The following is a 15,133-nucleotide window of genomic DNA, read 5'->3' on the forward strand; positions in this document are numbered from 1 at the left end:
AACGGAAACATTGAACGTATTTTAGATTTCTAAACATGGGTTATTGCCCGGTTGCACCCGAAAGCTTTTGTGATATGGCTTTCTTGGGGAATAGGGGAAGGGATAGAAAGAAGTCTGGCAGGAACAAGGGAGCGTAACTTGAGGCTGCCTGTTCTGTTGTCTTCACCAGAAAAGAAACCTTGGAATCTTGCAATGGGAAGAAAAATATTATGTATATGAGTTCACTGGGACTCTCTTTCCTGGGCTATGTACTCTGGCTTATAAGCTTTAAATGAAACACCAAGATGGGAGGCATAACTGGATTAGCGAGCAGAAGTTGAAGCTGTTTATTTGCTTGTAAACAAACAAACAAACAAATAAGCAAACAAACAAACAAATTTTTACCCTGGATTTCACCCAAAAAAAGAACGGAAGGCAGCCATAGTTTATAACAGTCGTTGCAAAATAATTAGCCAGCTTTCCAGCCGAGCAAGGTCACTCTGCCAGAACAATCCTGACAGTCGAAACGTATGGAGATGGCGTTTGCAAGTCCTATGGGTCTCCATCTCGGGGTGATTATCATATTCTGGTTCTGCCAATATTTTGGCATTTCAGAATCTTGGTATTACAATATCCTGGCATTACAAGGACTTTATTATTCTAAGCCCTGCAAAAATATTTAGTCAAAACAATGACGTTGTGGCCATTTGCCAGAGTTTAAGTTGCAAATTCTTTCAGCTCTGACATGTGCAATAATAATTGGATTGTTACGATTTCCTTCTGGAAAATTATTCTTGGCTAGAGGATTTTTAAAGTTTTGTTAGAGCAGTTACTTATATTTCTCATTATGTTCATTAAGTTTTCATCATCCTATGCTTATTACATCATCATATTAGGTTTCTATAGCTAAGTTTTTTTGGGGGATATTCAACAGACAACCGTATAACCCATTTATATCTGCTTGTGTGTGCCTAGTTAGTAAAAAAGAGGAAAAGAACTAGAGATTTTCTTGGACATTCAGTTTGTCTGTCTTGCACGGGGCAAAGAAGTCATAAGATATTCAGAAGAAGGGAGAATGTTGTACCAGGTGCAAAATATTTGCCTGGGTCACATTGGCATTGACCCTTATTTGGTTTTCTGATTTTTCCCTGGAAGTCTATAAAGTCCTGTAGGGCCCTTAGGGAGGGGTTCTGACAAAGTCACATCTAGCTTACGGCAACTCTAACAAGGTCATGAGATATTTGTAGAGTTGTTTATGTTGGCCACCTGAACACCCAACAAGGTGTCATGGCTGAGCAGGAATTTGAACCCAGGTCTTCTTTGCCCAGTCCGACACTCCGTCCACTATACCACACTGACTCTCCCACCTCTCACTTACAGAGTCTTAAAGACACAGCTGGGATGGTGGACTGGTCATCACTGACCATCACTAGTCCTTAACATCTACCTTCTCTTTTGTCTTCATTTCCCATCTCTGTATATAGTGAAGAATCCCAGGATAATCAGCTGGATCCAGCAAAAGACGTCATAAGATCCTCTCTTCTGGGGACTTCACTTGATCATGGTGTTTTCCAGGAGTTGGGAAACAAGGGCTTCTGGGGTGTTGGAACTTTGTATGCCCTACAAACTTAGGAGGACCCCATTTCCGGTGGTGGAGTCAGACTCAGTTGCTGTCTAGACTGGAGCTGAGTGGCACTGAATTTAATTCATTCATTAAAAATATTTGTACCCCACCTTTCTGGTAAAAAAAAAGACCCAGGGCAGCTCACATCATTAAAAAAAAGAAGTCATGAGCCAGAGTGTTTTTCATGCAGTTTACCCTTGATGCTGAAATGCCTGTGCGTCTCTTCCTAATGCGAGCATTGGGGCAGTGAAATTCAGGAAATGCAGATGGTTCAGCCCGGGTAGGTGGGGCTCGTCAGCCATGGAAGGCAGCCCATCTAGGAGAAGGAAAACTCCGATTTCAAACCTCCACTGCCTTGTGGCTATAGCCACTCATGGAAAAGGCTTCAGGAGTTAACCTCGAGGCAAAATCCGGAGCTGGAGTCCTGAAGGCAGCATGTGTCGTTCTGCCAACTCCTGCGACATTGCTGGAACCAGTTGTATTGGCTCTTGCCTTTCCATTGGACCCTTTCAGCAATGTGGAGAGGGGGGATCTGCTGCTTGGGTAACAGCCTATCCTCCATATTACTTTACCCGGGCTTCATGCTCTGGAGAGGACACTCCTCGATTCAGAGCATGTTACCATAGTCTCTTGAGACTGAAGGATGCCTATGATGGTGTCCGTTCCAGTGGGCAAGCCGACAGACACCGTGAGGGGTTGCCAAGCTTCAGGGCCCCAGTTGGAGTCTCAAGGAATCGGACATGGCTCCGCTGCTTCGGTTCGCCCAACAGGAAGACAGGCTGCAGAAATGAGAAAGTTTCAGACTGAGGAAGTTTTGAAGAGATTAACCATTCCTTGTCTGCCCGAGGGCTCAATGCTCAGCGCGTATGTGTGTGTGTGTATGTGTACATGTGTGTACATTTACAGGCCTGAGCAGAATAAGGTGTGTTAATGAGCAGCCATAATGAACAGGTGTGTAGAAATGCTGAGTCATGATGACTCATGAGGGATGACTCATCTATCTATCTATCTATCTATCTATCTATCTATCTATCTATCTATCTATCTATCTGTCTGTCTGTCTGTCTGTCTGTCTGTCTGTCTGTCTGTCTGTCTGTCTGTCTGTCTGTCTGTCCGTCCGTCCGTCCGTCCGTCCGTCCGTCCGTCCGTCCGTCCGTCCGTCCGTCTATCTTTTGGTGCATGCTCAAGTTGTTTTTTACACACACACACACACACACACACACACACACACACACACACACACACACACACACACAAGTAATTTGTTACAGTGGTGCCTCACTAGACGATGATAATCCGATCCACTGAAATCATTGTTTAGCGAAATCATTGTCTAGCGAAAAGCATTTCCCCTTTGGAATGCATTGAAACCTGTTTAATGTGTTCCAATGGGGAAGAATCGTCGTTGTCTAGTGAAGATCGGCCATAGGAAAGCTGCTTTGCGAACCGCCGATCAGCTGTTTAAATAGCTGTCTTGCGAAGTGGAAGGAGCTGTCAAAATCGTTGTCTAGCGAAAATCGGTTTGCCAAGCAGGGACCAAACATTCTCCAGTGAAATTCCCCCATAGGAATCACTGTTTTGCGAATCGCTATAGCGATCACAAAAAGTCAATGTCTAGCGAAAAAACTGTCATGTGGGGTAACTGTCTAGTGAGGCACCACTGTATATATAAATAACTAGTGATACACACACACACACACACACACACACACACACACACATGCTCTGCAGCTGAGCCCGTCTCCAAGTCCAGGCAGCAAAGGTTTGCTTCAGTCATAGGAGGAAACGGCCTTTTTATGGGAGTGCCTCCATGGCAACATTTTCTCCAAGGAAGTCCAACTGGTGCCAGCTTTGTCTTCTGTTTGGCACCAGCTCAGGTGTTTTCTGTTTGCCCAGTTTTTAATGTTTTTTACGGCCTCAGTCCCTTTTAAGTTTTTGCTGTTCTCTCTATTCTTCTTATAAGGTGGGGGACGGCGAGAAGGCTGTCCTATTTTAATTGGATTATATTTTGTTCCTCCGTGAAATTTGGCAGAACGAAGGGAAACCTAGAAATTCTTGAACTGCGTATACCAAGGCGCCATCTCTAGGCATACCATGAATCTTCGGTTTAGTTAGTAAGGAAACAACATAGGGGTACGCGCGCAATGTCTCTGAGACAAAAGAGGCTGCAGGGGTGACCAATTTAGCTCTATGTAGGCGTGCGTGTACACACCCACGTGCATACTCCTGGTGTTTTTGTGTTTTTTTTGTATGGTATTTGTTTGATCCTTGTTAGTATTTGTAGACTCACTCTTGTTAGTGATAAATACTGTCCTATTTCGGTGGTGCAAGCTTGGGTCCTTTTAAGGAGAACAGCGGAGTAAAAATAAATAATTTACTGCACATGCACAGAGGTGTTGTTCATGCTCAGATGTCCAGTGAGAGTAGACTTCAGCTACCGATGGAAAGATACAGTACAGGGAATGTGATTTCTACCCCCAAAAAAGATTCTTTCCATTCCAAATAGACGACTTCTGGATTTTTATAAGCTCTTTGATAAGGAATGGAGCTAGATGCCATTCGGTCCCAATTTCCACTGATCCAGTTTAGGAGGTGGAGTGATTCCCGGCCAGGAGAGGACCGCATTGGCATCTGTGCGTTTTTAGGGTTCAAGATGAGGCACCTGCAATAAAGGAGGAGGTGGCGGCCCAAGTTCAGGATTCACGTGACTGCATCCAGAGGAATTCAAAGCCGGGCTCATACACAGCTCTCTATCTGGAAGGGCAAATTGTTCATTTCGGTTACATCTCTTTCATTACATTCCATATTTGGCTCCCTGATTCTTTTCCATTTTGAACATGAAGACATTTCTGAATTTTGGGATATTCTTGCATGCTTTCCTTTTTTTAAAAAAACACACACATTACAATGGAGTTTGTTAAAACCAGCTTAGGCAGGCGAAGAGTTTGCTCCACTTGCTCCTGCTAATCTGCTTATCTGTACTTAAACCTACTTGTCACCCAAGAACGGCCTTTGAAGGACAGTGAATGACCTTAATTAAGAATGTACCCATTCCACCTCCCAATAATGATTGAATGACAGCTGTCAAAGCCATCACCATGCTGGATCGGGACATTTTTATTACTATTAGGTTTCTTTCCCCCCCAACCCCCACCTCTCTCTCTCTCTCTCTCTCTCTCTCTCTCACACACACACACACACACACAGAGAGAGAGAGAGAGAGAGAGAGAGAGAGAGAGCGCAAGACAGCTAACACTGCCTGACTGTTGAAGCCACATATACCCTACCCACACGAAGAAACAGGCTGCAGTTCACAAATTGCATGTCCAATAAAACTTGTAAGTCTTTAAGGAGGCACACTGCTTTCTTATTAAACATGAACTGATAAAGCTCTTCCCCTTCCTTGCCTTCAACAGTATTTCCTACATGCTGCTTATATTCTGGGGTGCAGATTGTGTAGCTCGAATGGAGATTCCTGTATCAACGCTAAGAATTCCGACCCAAACTCAACTTTGGGACTTCAGGAGAGATGGAGCCAACGGCACAAAACCTCACCTAAGGAGGCCGGGAGGAACTTGCCATCCTCCTCTGAAGACATGGCTTATCTTAAAAGTGGAAGGATCTGGCCAGCTTAGTCCTTAATGGGAGGCCACCGGGGAATGCCAGGGATCTCATCGAATCATAGAACCAGAGAACTCTAAGGCCATCGAGTCCTACCACCTTGCTCAAGGCAGGATCCAAATCAAAGCAGATCTGACGGAGGGTGGTCCCATTTTCTCTTGAAAGCCTCCAGCGTTGGAGCGATCACCACCTCTCCTTGAGGTCATGGGTCCCATCGTCGTACTGCTCTAACAGATAAGAAGTTTTCTTGATTCAGCTTAAATCTGGCTTCCTGTCGCTTGAGCTCATTGTTGCCTGTCCTGCACTCTGAGATGATCAAGAACAGATCCTTCTCTTCCTCTGGATGACTCCCTTCCATTTATTTGAAGAGTGCTCTCCTATCTGACCTCCGTCTTCTTGTCTCAAGGCTGAGTTCTTTCAGCCTTGCCTCCTAGTATGTGGTTTCCAGGCCCCTGATCATCGCCCTGGTTGCCTTCCTCTGATCTTGCTCCAGTTTGTTGGCATCCTTCTTCAAGGGTAGTATCCAGAAGAGGGCTTGGGGAAAAATCCTGCCTCCAGCCCTCCTGAGCGTCGGCTTGGCTGCTGGTCCAAACTGTCAATAGAAGGCTAAGTGGGTCTGATTGAGCAGAAGGCTCTGTTCTCTGAGTACAAAATGAACTGAACTGAATGTTCACTTGGGGCAAAAATGGCGCCCCGCCACATCACGGATCTAATCAAAGTTACATATCTCTCTCGCTCTTTTGTCTCTCCCTCTCCTCTGGACAATCCTAGCGATGTCTCCGTTCCAATTCTTTTGCAATAGAGGGAACCGGAGGCTGGAAAGGGAGGAGGTCTCCCAGTTTCGTTCAGCAGCCTTCTAGGGATGCAGCCAACTTTGGAACGAGGAGCCACGAAATAACCAGTCCACGTGGGAGGAGACGCCACAGCGGCAGCGGCAGCAGCAAGACCAGCTGCCGCCCGCCCACCGTTGGCCTTGCCAGGGAACCCTGCCCGCCCTGGCTGAAGCCGGGCCCTTCGCAGCTGCCGGATGACTCGACAGGAGCAAACACCCATCGGAGGAAGGGTTTGGCCCTGCTCGGCTGCAGTCAGATGATTTCAAGAAGGGCTGTGTCATCAAAGCGCTCCCTGCATCCTGCCAGACAAATTCTCTGGAAGGCTGGGTGGGAAACAGAGAGCAAGAAGAGGCAGGGGAAAGGGTCAGGGAGCGGCCTCTCCTTGGAGCCCCAGCTTCTGGCTCTGGACTCAGGGACCCTCTCCTCTCTTGCGTGGGACATTCCCTGCCAGGCAAACAACTATGTTATCTTAAGAGCCGGAAGGGACCCAAAGGATCATTGACTCCCATGCCTGTCACTGAGCTATTCAGCAGGATTTCTGGATGGTTTCCTTCCTTCCTTCCTTCCTTCCTTCCTTCCTTCCTTCCTTCCTTCCTTCCTTCCTTCCTTCCTTCCTTCCTTCCTTCCTTCCTTCCTTCCTTCCTTCCTTCCTTCCTTCCTTCCTTCCTTCCTTCCTTCCTTCCTTCCTTCCGCAGGTAGTTTGGAACAGCTCAGAAACAACATTGCTGGTTTCTCCATTAGATTCTCCTTGGCAGTCCTTCCTTGTTTCTGCCACATACACAACTCCTTCCTGTTCGTTTCAACTTTCTTTTATTGCACTGTAATTACGCCCCTCCCTTAAAAAAAAATTATATATCAATAAGGAGCAGCATGGCAAACGAGATGCCAATGAGAGCAAAACGTTGAGAGGGCAACACACTTGCCAACACATGTTTTCAATAAGGTTGAAAATGAAAGCTTTCCCCCCCCCCATGTGTTTTTGCACTCCCCTGTTCTCCCACAAGTAGCAGAGTCAGATCCAGCAAGACCAAGTTTCCAGCTCTTCCTGTTCCCCCGCCTCCGGAAACCTCCTGCCGTTGTTACAGCCTCTCCCCGCCTCGAAATGCCAAGGGCTACCCAGGACCCCCATGGAAAAACCTAACTCTCGTCAGAGGATGAGCAGTGGTGAACTCATCAAGCGCAGCTGGGGGAATGGTCTGTTTCCCTTTGGGGGCTTCTCACACACCCCTTTCCCCATCAATGGAAGTGAGAGCTGGACCATAAAGAAGGCTGACCGCCGAAGAATTGATGCCTTTGAATTGTGGTGCTGGAGGAGACTCTTGAGGGTCCCCTGGACTACAAGGAGAACAAGCCTATCCATTTTCTGAAGGAAATCCACCCTGAGTGCTCCCTGGAAGGACAGATCCTGAAGCTGAGGCTCCAATACCTTGGCCATCTCATGAGAAGAGAAGACTCCCTGGAAAAGACCCTGATGTTGGGAAAGAGTGAAGGCAAGAGGAGAAGGGGACGACAGAGGATGAGATGGCTGGACAGGGTCATCGAAGCGACCAATATGACTTTGACCCAACTCCGGGAGGCAGTGGAAGACACAAGGGCCTGGCGTGTTCTGGTCCATGGGGTCACGAAGAGTCGGACATGACTTAATGACTAAACAACAACTTCCCATCAGTTTCAACTGGCTTGGCCATGAAGAGCTTGATGCCAGATCAGGCCCACATCATTTGCCAGCAGGACCTGACTGTGGCTATATTTGTATTTGTGCCGTATTCTTCAGAAAGACACCTACGGGGGTGGGGGATGCAGTAGCCACTGGTTGCCCCAACCTGCAAGAATGGGCAGCCATCACTATATCTTGTGGCAGTGAGTTCCGCCGTTGGACCGTGTCTCTGTTTAGTGTGAAAAGGCCCTTCCCGTTCTCTGACCTGAATAAGCCCACGGTTCATCTTGAGTTGATCACTCACGCTGAGTCGTTTTAGGGTTAATGTCCAAAACCTGGACCCTGTCTACTTTCTCCATAGTATGTATGGAGAAAGGATGATGGGAGTTGGAGTCCAACAACATCAAGACGGCTGTGTGGAGTTTTCCATCCTTTCCTAGGAAAAAAGGATACCCTTTGAGCTTCTGATCATAAAGTGTCTTCCTGTCTTGCCTCGTTCTCCGGCTAGCAATATTCCCAGACCAAGTTGCATTAAGGATCCTCTCTACGCCTAGACTGCATCCGGGCAGGAGCTGATGCTATTCTTACCTATAAAGCGCTACATGCTTGGGTCCAAGCTATCCGAAGGATCCCATCACACCATATTGAGCCTTCTCAGCTTCTAAGATCTTCTGGGGAGGCCCTTCTCATGGTTCCACCACCTTCCCAAGCTCACTTGGTGAGGACACGAGGCAGGGCCTTCTCGGCGGTGGCACCAAGGATTGGGAATGAGCTGCCTCCCTGAAGCCAGGTTGGCTTTCTCTCCCTTGTCTTTCCACTGTCAGGCAAAGACCTTCCACTTCTGGCAAGCCTTTAAGCATTACGTTATCCCAGGAATACTGGTTTTGAACTTGCAAGTTTTAAAAAATGTTTTTAAATGGCCTTTAAATATGTGTTTTTTTAAAAAATTTAATTTGTGTTTAATTATGTGTGGAGTTTTTAAATGTGATATTTATACTGTGTTTTTAAATCTGTTGTTTTATCTGCTGAGAGCTGCCTTGAGTCTCCTATGAGAAGAAAGGCAGCATACAAGCCAGCCAGCAAGCAAACAGGCAAGGAAGGAAGCAAACATGCAAGGAAGGAAGCATGCATGCAAGCAAACATGCAAACAAGGAGGGAAGGAAGCATGCATGCAAGCAAACATGCAAGGAAGCATGCATGTATGCAAGCAACATGCAAGGAAGGAAGCATGCATGCATGCATGCATGCAAACATGCAAACATGCAAGGAAGGAAGGAAACATGCATGCAAGCAAGCAAACAAATACCAACATCAGCAGAGGCGGACTGCAACCACCAGGTAAAAAATAGCCTCTGTGTCCCGTCCTTCCTTCACTGAGCTCATCAGCACGTCCTGTCCACCCCTTCCTTTCATCTTCACTGTGAGGTAAGCTAACTGGTGGGAGCCATTCGCTGGACCATATGGGTGTGCCAGTGTTCCCTTTGGCCTATGGAGGAGAAACATGCTGAGGGTTGAGGACTTGGTTCAGAGGCAAATACAGTCACCCTTCCACTCTGGGCTGCTCCTATGTGGATTCTTGTGAGGACATGGGTTCTTCTCCATTTTCTCCTCTCCCCCCCCCCCATTCCCACCCCATTTTGACATGGCACACTGTTTAGGGATGTGATTTCCCCAAATGGCAAGCGTAAGCTTTCAAGCCCAGGGAGAGGACGATTGCCTTGGGGGGAAATTAGCTTTTGGGTGGCCGTCCCCGGGGCTTGAACCGTCAACTCTGGGACATTGCTGTTCAGGCCTTCCCTGCTTGGCCGGGCAGGGCCACTTCCCGCGCTGCCGAAGCAACAGGAAACGTGGGTTTTGGAAATGAGCGTTCCACTGGATGCGTGCTTTCGACAGCTTTCCTCACCAAAGCAGAGAGAAAAAAGCGCTGTGCAAAAGCTGCGGTCCGCCCTTCTGGCCCTGCGTGGCAACCTTCGGAGTCACATTGTGCTACAGAAACACATACACTATCTGGAAAAATATATTCTGACTTTTTCACAGCATGGCTTAAGGGGAAAAACAGGAAAATGAGTAAAAATCAAAAGCAATTCCTCTTCTCCTTCTTCTTCCAGAAATCAACAATTGTTTCCAACGAATTCATGCAATTTATCGTTTTGGCGTAGTTCTTACAGAAAATTGAACAGAAACCAGATTCCCACTGTCCCGCAGCTCTATGTATGCTAGATTACATAAGACCTCTCTGTAAATAATACTTCGGAGATTCTGTTTTTAAGTTCCTGGCAAACCCATAAATTCTAAAACCCTTCTGCTGAAGGCAGCAGAAAGAAGGTGGGGCTGCCGTGTTTACACATTCCCCGAACAAGCAAATCTGTTCAACTGAGCAAGGAATGGGCAGAAGCCATTGCTCAGAAGGAACTAGTTACAAATAAAGTAGTTACTTGCAATTCCAGTTACTTTTGGAGTAATGAGTAATGTATCCAGTTATGGGCTAAGTTGCTTTTTAAAAATGTAATGGGTAACTCCTAACTTCTGTCTGTGGAATTAGCCACAAGTAGTGACTGTCGAATGTTACTTCTAAAAAGAAGTCTTAGGGCCATTTTGAAAGGAAGTTCTCAAGGCCAATTATGTCTTATGTGATAAGGAAGTCTTTTTGTTTGATTGTTTTCTCTTTTCTGTTTCCAAGGTGCAGCGTCACAACTGGCTATACTTGATGGAACCAAAAAGTATTTTATGCCCTGTTGTTAATGAGAGCACAAGCTTCAAATAACTTGCATGATTGGATCATCATCATCTTAGAACGGCAGAGTCGGAAGGGACCCTCTGGATCATGGAATCTGGCCCCTGTCAAGGAGGCCCAGTGGGGGATTCGAACTCCAAACTAGAGATGGCCACTGCAGTTCGACGGTTTGGCGTGGTGACAGAGTTGCGTTATTACCAGGATGCACCAGGTGGCGCTAATCAAAAGAACTTCCCTGAGAGATGAAGACGCCAAGCAATAAAGCAGTGTTGATAGCAGAATAGTTGTATTATTTACAGGATATATACATACACGTACAGCTTAGTCCTTGTTTCCAGTCCCGAAGTCATACACAGCAGTTTCCACAGAGTTCAATGCACAAATCAGAGTCACAGTCCTTATAAATTAGTTCAGCAGTCAAATGCCATATGTTCAGTCCAGTAGCCAGAGTTCTTCTTCCAATATACAGCACGAAGACACGGCTTCTTCCAGGATACTCCAGCACAGCAACACAACGACATCAATGCACAGAGTGTGTGTGCTAGGTCTGCTAGCTTTATCCCAGGGTTAGCCAATCCTGGGATTGCTCTCTCAGCTGTTACAATTAACTCAGTTGTATAAATTCTTGACTTGCTTCTTTCTACAGCAGTGATTCTGATAAATACTTATTGCTATGTACAAAACTGTATTTAACAATTCCTTAAGGTTTAGCTTAAACCTGTCACGTGGTTTGGAGGATTGGGCCTTGCCGGTGTTGTGCGGGCACCCCAGACCGTGTGTTCTGCCTCTTCCTATGGTTGCCCCATTGGAAGCAGCCCTGTGGGCTTCCTTGGCCCGTCTCCTCTTCTGAGTGGGTGCCCAGAGGAGGAGGTGGGCCACAGCATCTGGAGCACCTGCATAACCCCAGTGGACTCAATCCTCCGAACCTCCAGGCTGCATTAAGTGCTCGTCTCTGCTCCCAACCTCTGGCTCCTCAGCCAGAGACCGAAACCCCCTGAGCTATCCAGCCAGCTCATGATCTTAGAACTGCAGAGCCGGAAGGGGACCCCGTGGGATCATCCAGTCCAACCCCATCAAGAAGGAACACAGCAAGTTCCATTTTAAAATGGAGATATTCCAAATTCTGGAAAGATTTTTGTTTCAATTTCTTTTTTTTTTAAAAAAGAATTTACTGCAGATTTGAATGTGCAAGGACCCCAAACGACCCATTAACCCGGTCCCTCAAGATGGGGTGAGCATTTTGCTCCAGTTTGGGGTTAGACAGAATTTATCAGCGTTTGCAGAATTTTCCAGATTGAGCCTTGCTGAATAGACACCCTCCTTTTCTTTTCTTTTCTTTTCTTTTTCTTTCCGTTTCTGGAGATTCCGATTCATGTCCTGTGCTTTTGTTTTCGTCCATCGTGATTGGAGATGGGCACAAACCCAGTGGTTCGGAACCAGTTTGTGCTGGGTTCGTCCCACTCAGAGGCAGTGCCTGGAGGAATCGGGGCAAGGAGGTCAGGGAGTTGTTTCCGAGTGGGCTGAGCGGTTCCTGCCTGTCTAAACTGGACCAGAAACCAGAGGAGAAAATATGGGATAGCTTGTGACGATTTTTAAAGAATACAGTCAAATGAAAATTATTTTGATAGCAGACGTTTTGCAAAATCTAGAACCCTGCGCTTTCCCATTCCAAGGCCTTGGAAACGGACATGTTGGAATCTAGGGCGAGAAGATAAATGGGCCTGAATCGCCTGGCGGGCAACGTGGTGCAGCTGAACAATTTCCACATATGGGAATCATGAACTCGATGCAACTTGGATGTGCCTGGGCTCATGTGACGGTTGCAGTACGCGATACGGAAAAGCCAAGGCAAGCGATAAGAGCTGAAGACCATCCAGTTGGGCCCCTTCTTTGCCCTGGGAGGGACGTTGCTGCCCGGTTCCCAAAACAAGGCTTCTTGATGAAGCTCCGCTCTCCAGAGAGGAACAAGAAGGGGAAGCAGCCTTTTTCTTTCAAATGTCGTTTTGAGATTCCTCAGAATTCTTGACTTTGGCCTTCCTCCAGAACTTGTTGGGGGATTCCAGAAGGAAAAGCTCAGTAATTTTTGAGAAGCGTTCCTGCAGACCGATTCCAATTTACCGCCTTGCAAGAGGGTGCATGCATAAATGCCCAGGCTTCTTTCCTTGGTCTGTAAGATCCAGTCCTTCCTCATCTGTAACATGAAAGCCGCACCTCCAACACAGCCTGTAGCCTTCCTTCCTTACATCTAAGAAACATGCCTGGCAAATCCATCTTCCCTGAACTTTTGGGACACGAAGTTCTCTGTAGTAACGACGAGACACCAGTGCGTCCCTGAAGAAGTGGGCATTGATCCCCGAAAGCTAGCAGGCTGTATACACCGTTTCATGGTCCATAAAGGTATGCCGTCAAGCCAGGAGTCCTTGGCCAGGTCTCCAAGCAGAAAGCATCCGGTTCACCTAGGAGGTAGCCGCAGAGTGCTTTCTGCAACGGGCTTGGTATTCAATAGAGAGCAGATCCTCCCCATCACCTCCCACATGAGATCCTTCTTAATCTAGGGGGCCGAGAGACTAAATCTAGGAACATCTGTGCACAAAACATGTGTTCCCTCAGTCTCCGATGATCTCTCTCTCTCTCCCCCAAGTACTTAGAGTTGTGCAGGTACACCTTGGGTTTCCCCATCACCCCATGTGAACGAAATATGGTCCCTAGAATGCACCTCCTCGTCCTTTTCTGCATGGCTGAGCATTGGCAAGTGATTGACACGTTGTCTATCTGGGAGAGTCTTCTGTCAACGTCGATCTGAAGTCCCACCAAGAATCCTGCACAGAATATCTCCTGTCCCAGGTAGCACAGGTGTAGGGAGCAAAACTCATCTTAGAGTGCAAGATGCGCAACAATGGGCTCAAGTTGCAGGAAGCCCAACTGGAGATCAGGGGAAAAAACTTCCTAGCTGTTAGCGCCGTACGAGGAATCCATGACCTCAGAGGGAGTTGGTGAGCGCTCCAGCACGAGATGCCTTCAAGAGAAACATAGACCACCACCTGGCAGGTCTCCTTTGATTGGACTTGATGACCTTAGAGGCCCCTTCCAACCTCACTATTCCATGATTCTAGAGTTCTGAGGTTACCCTTGTCATTGCCACTGTTGTCGATGTGGTGGCCATGGTGGTGGTCCACCTCCTTTTTTCATCTAGAAGCTGTAGTAAAAAAGAAGAAAAGAACTTTTCCAAGCCCTTTTTATTAGTTGCAATGGGTTGCTTGATTTGATTCATTGCTCCAATAATTAATCCATTGAAGTTCACTCTTCTGCGGGGAGGGGGGAATGATGATGATGATGATGCCTTGTAGGGAAGTCTGGAAGATTCTGTAATGAATGCGCTCTCTAGATGTACACAGCCCAGGCCATGACTGGGAACTGCATTAAAGGGCGAGCCCACCGGGCCCATGAAATTTCAGTCAGTCAGATTTAATTCCAATGCACAACTTTAACTACAGCACAGGTAGAGCAGATCTTTCCAGGGAGCTTTGCTCACCTGGGAGAACAATCTCTTAAATGAGGACTGTGGAAACAGAGAGAGAGAGAGAGTTTCCCACTGTAGGAACAAAACTAGATTAAAATAGAAATAAACATTTCTTCCACCACCACAAAGGAAGAGTCTGGGGAACATAATAAGACAAGGAAACACATTAAGTCAGACCACTGGCCATCTACCCTCGTATTGCCAACACTGACCAGCAGATGCGGTTTTCCATGACTTGAGGCAGGATTCCTTCCTAGCCCTACCGGGAAATTCCTGCCACTGTTTGATGGGCTTGGACAGGCTTGATCCAGCTTGGCTTCTGGGGAATGGGAAAAAAGCAATATCAGATGCATTTGCTGTGATCATTTTTTTGTATGTCCTTCCTTCCTTCCTTCCTTCCTTCCTTCCTTCCTTCCTTCCTTCCTTCCTTCCTTCCTTCCTTCCTTCCTTCCTTCCTTCCTTCCTTCCTTCCTTCCTTCCTTCCTTCCTTCCTTCCTTCCTTCCTTCCTTCCTCATCAGCTTCCTTCTTTTCTTCTCCATCATCAGCTCCTTCCTTCCTTCCTTCCTTCCTTCCTTCCTTCCTTCCTTCCTTCCTCATCAGCTTCCTTCTTTTCTTCTCCATCATCAGCTCCTTCCTTCCTTCCTTCCTTCCTTCCTTCCTTCCTTCCTTCCTTCCTTCCTTCCTTCCTTCCTTCCTTCCTTCCTTCCTTCCTTCCTTCCTTCCTTCCTTCCTTCCTTCCTTCCTTCCTTCCTTCCTTCCTTCCTTCCTCATCAGCTTCCTTCTTTTCTTCTCCATCATCAGCTCCTTCCTTCCTTCCTTCCTTCCTTCCTTCCTTCCTTCCTTCCTTCCTTCCTTCCTTCCTTCCTTCCTTCCTTCCTTCCTTCCTTCCTTCCTTCCTTCCTTCTTTTCTTCTCCATCATCACCTCCTTCCTTCCTTCCTCCCTCCCTCCCTCCCTCCCTCCCTCCCTCCCTTCCTCATCAGCTTCTTTTCTTCTCCATCATCAGCTCTTTCCTTCCTTTCTCTCTCTTTTCCTTCCTTCCTTCCTTCCTTCCTTCCTTCCTTCCTTCCTTCCTTCCTTCCTTCCTTCCTTCCTTCCTTCCTTCCTTCCTTCCTTCCTTCCTTCCTTCCTTCCTTCCTTCCTTTTTCTCCATCACCTCCTTCCT

Source organism: Pogona vitticeps, chromosome 3, assembly GCF_051106095.1.
Source record: "Pogona vitticeps strain Pit_001003342236 chromosome 3, PviZW2.1, whole genome shotgun sequence".
NCBI classification, from domain to species: domain Eukaryota; kingdom Metazoa; phylum Chordata; class Lepidosauria; order Squamata; family Agamidae; genus Pogona; species Pogona vitticeps.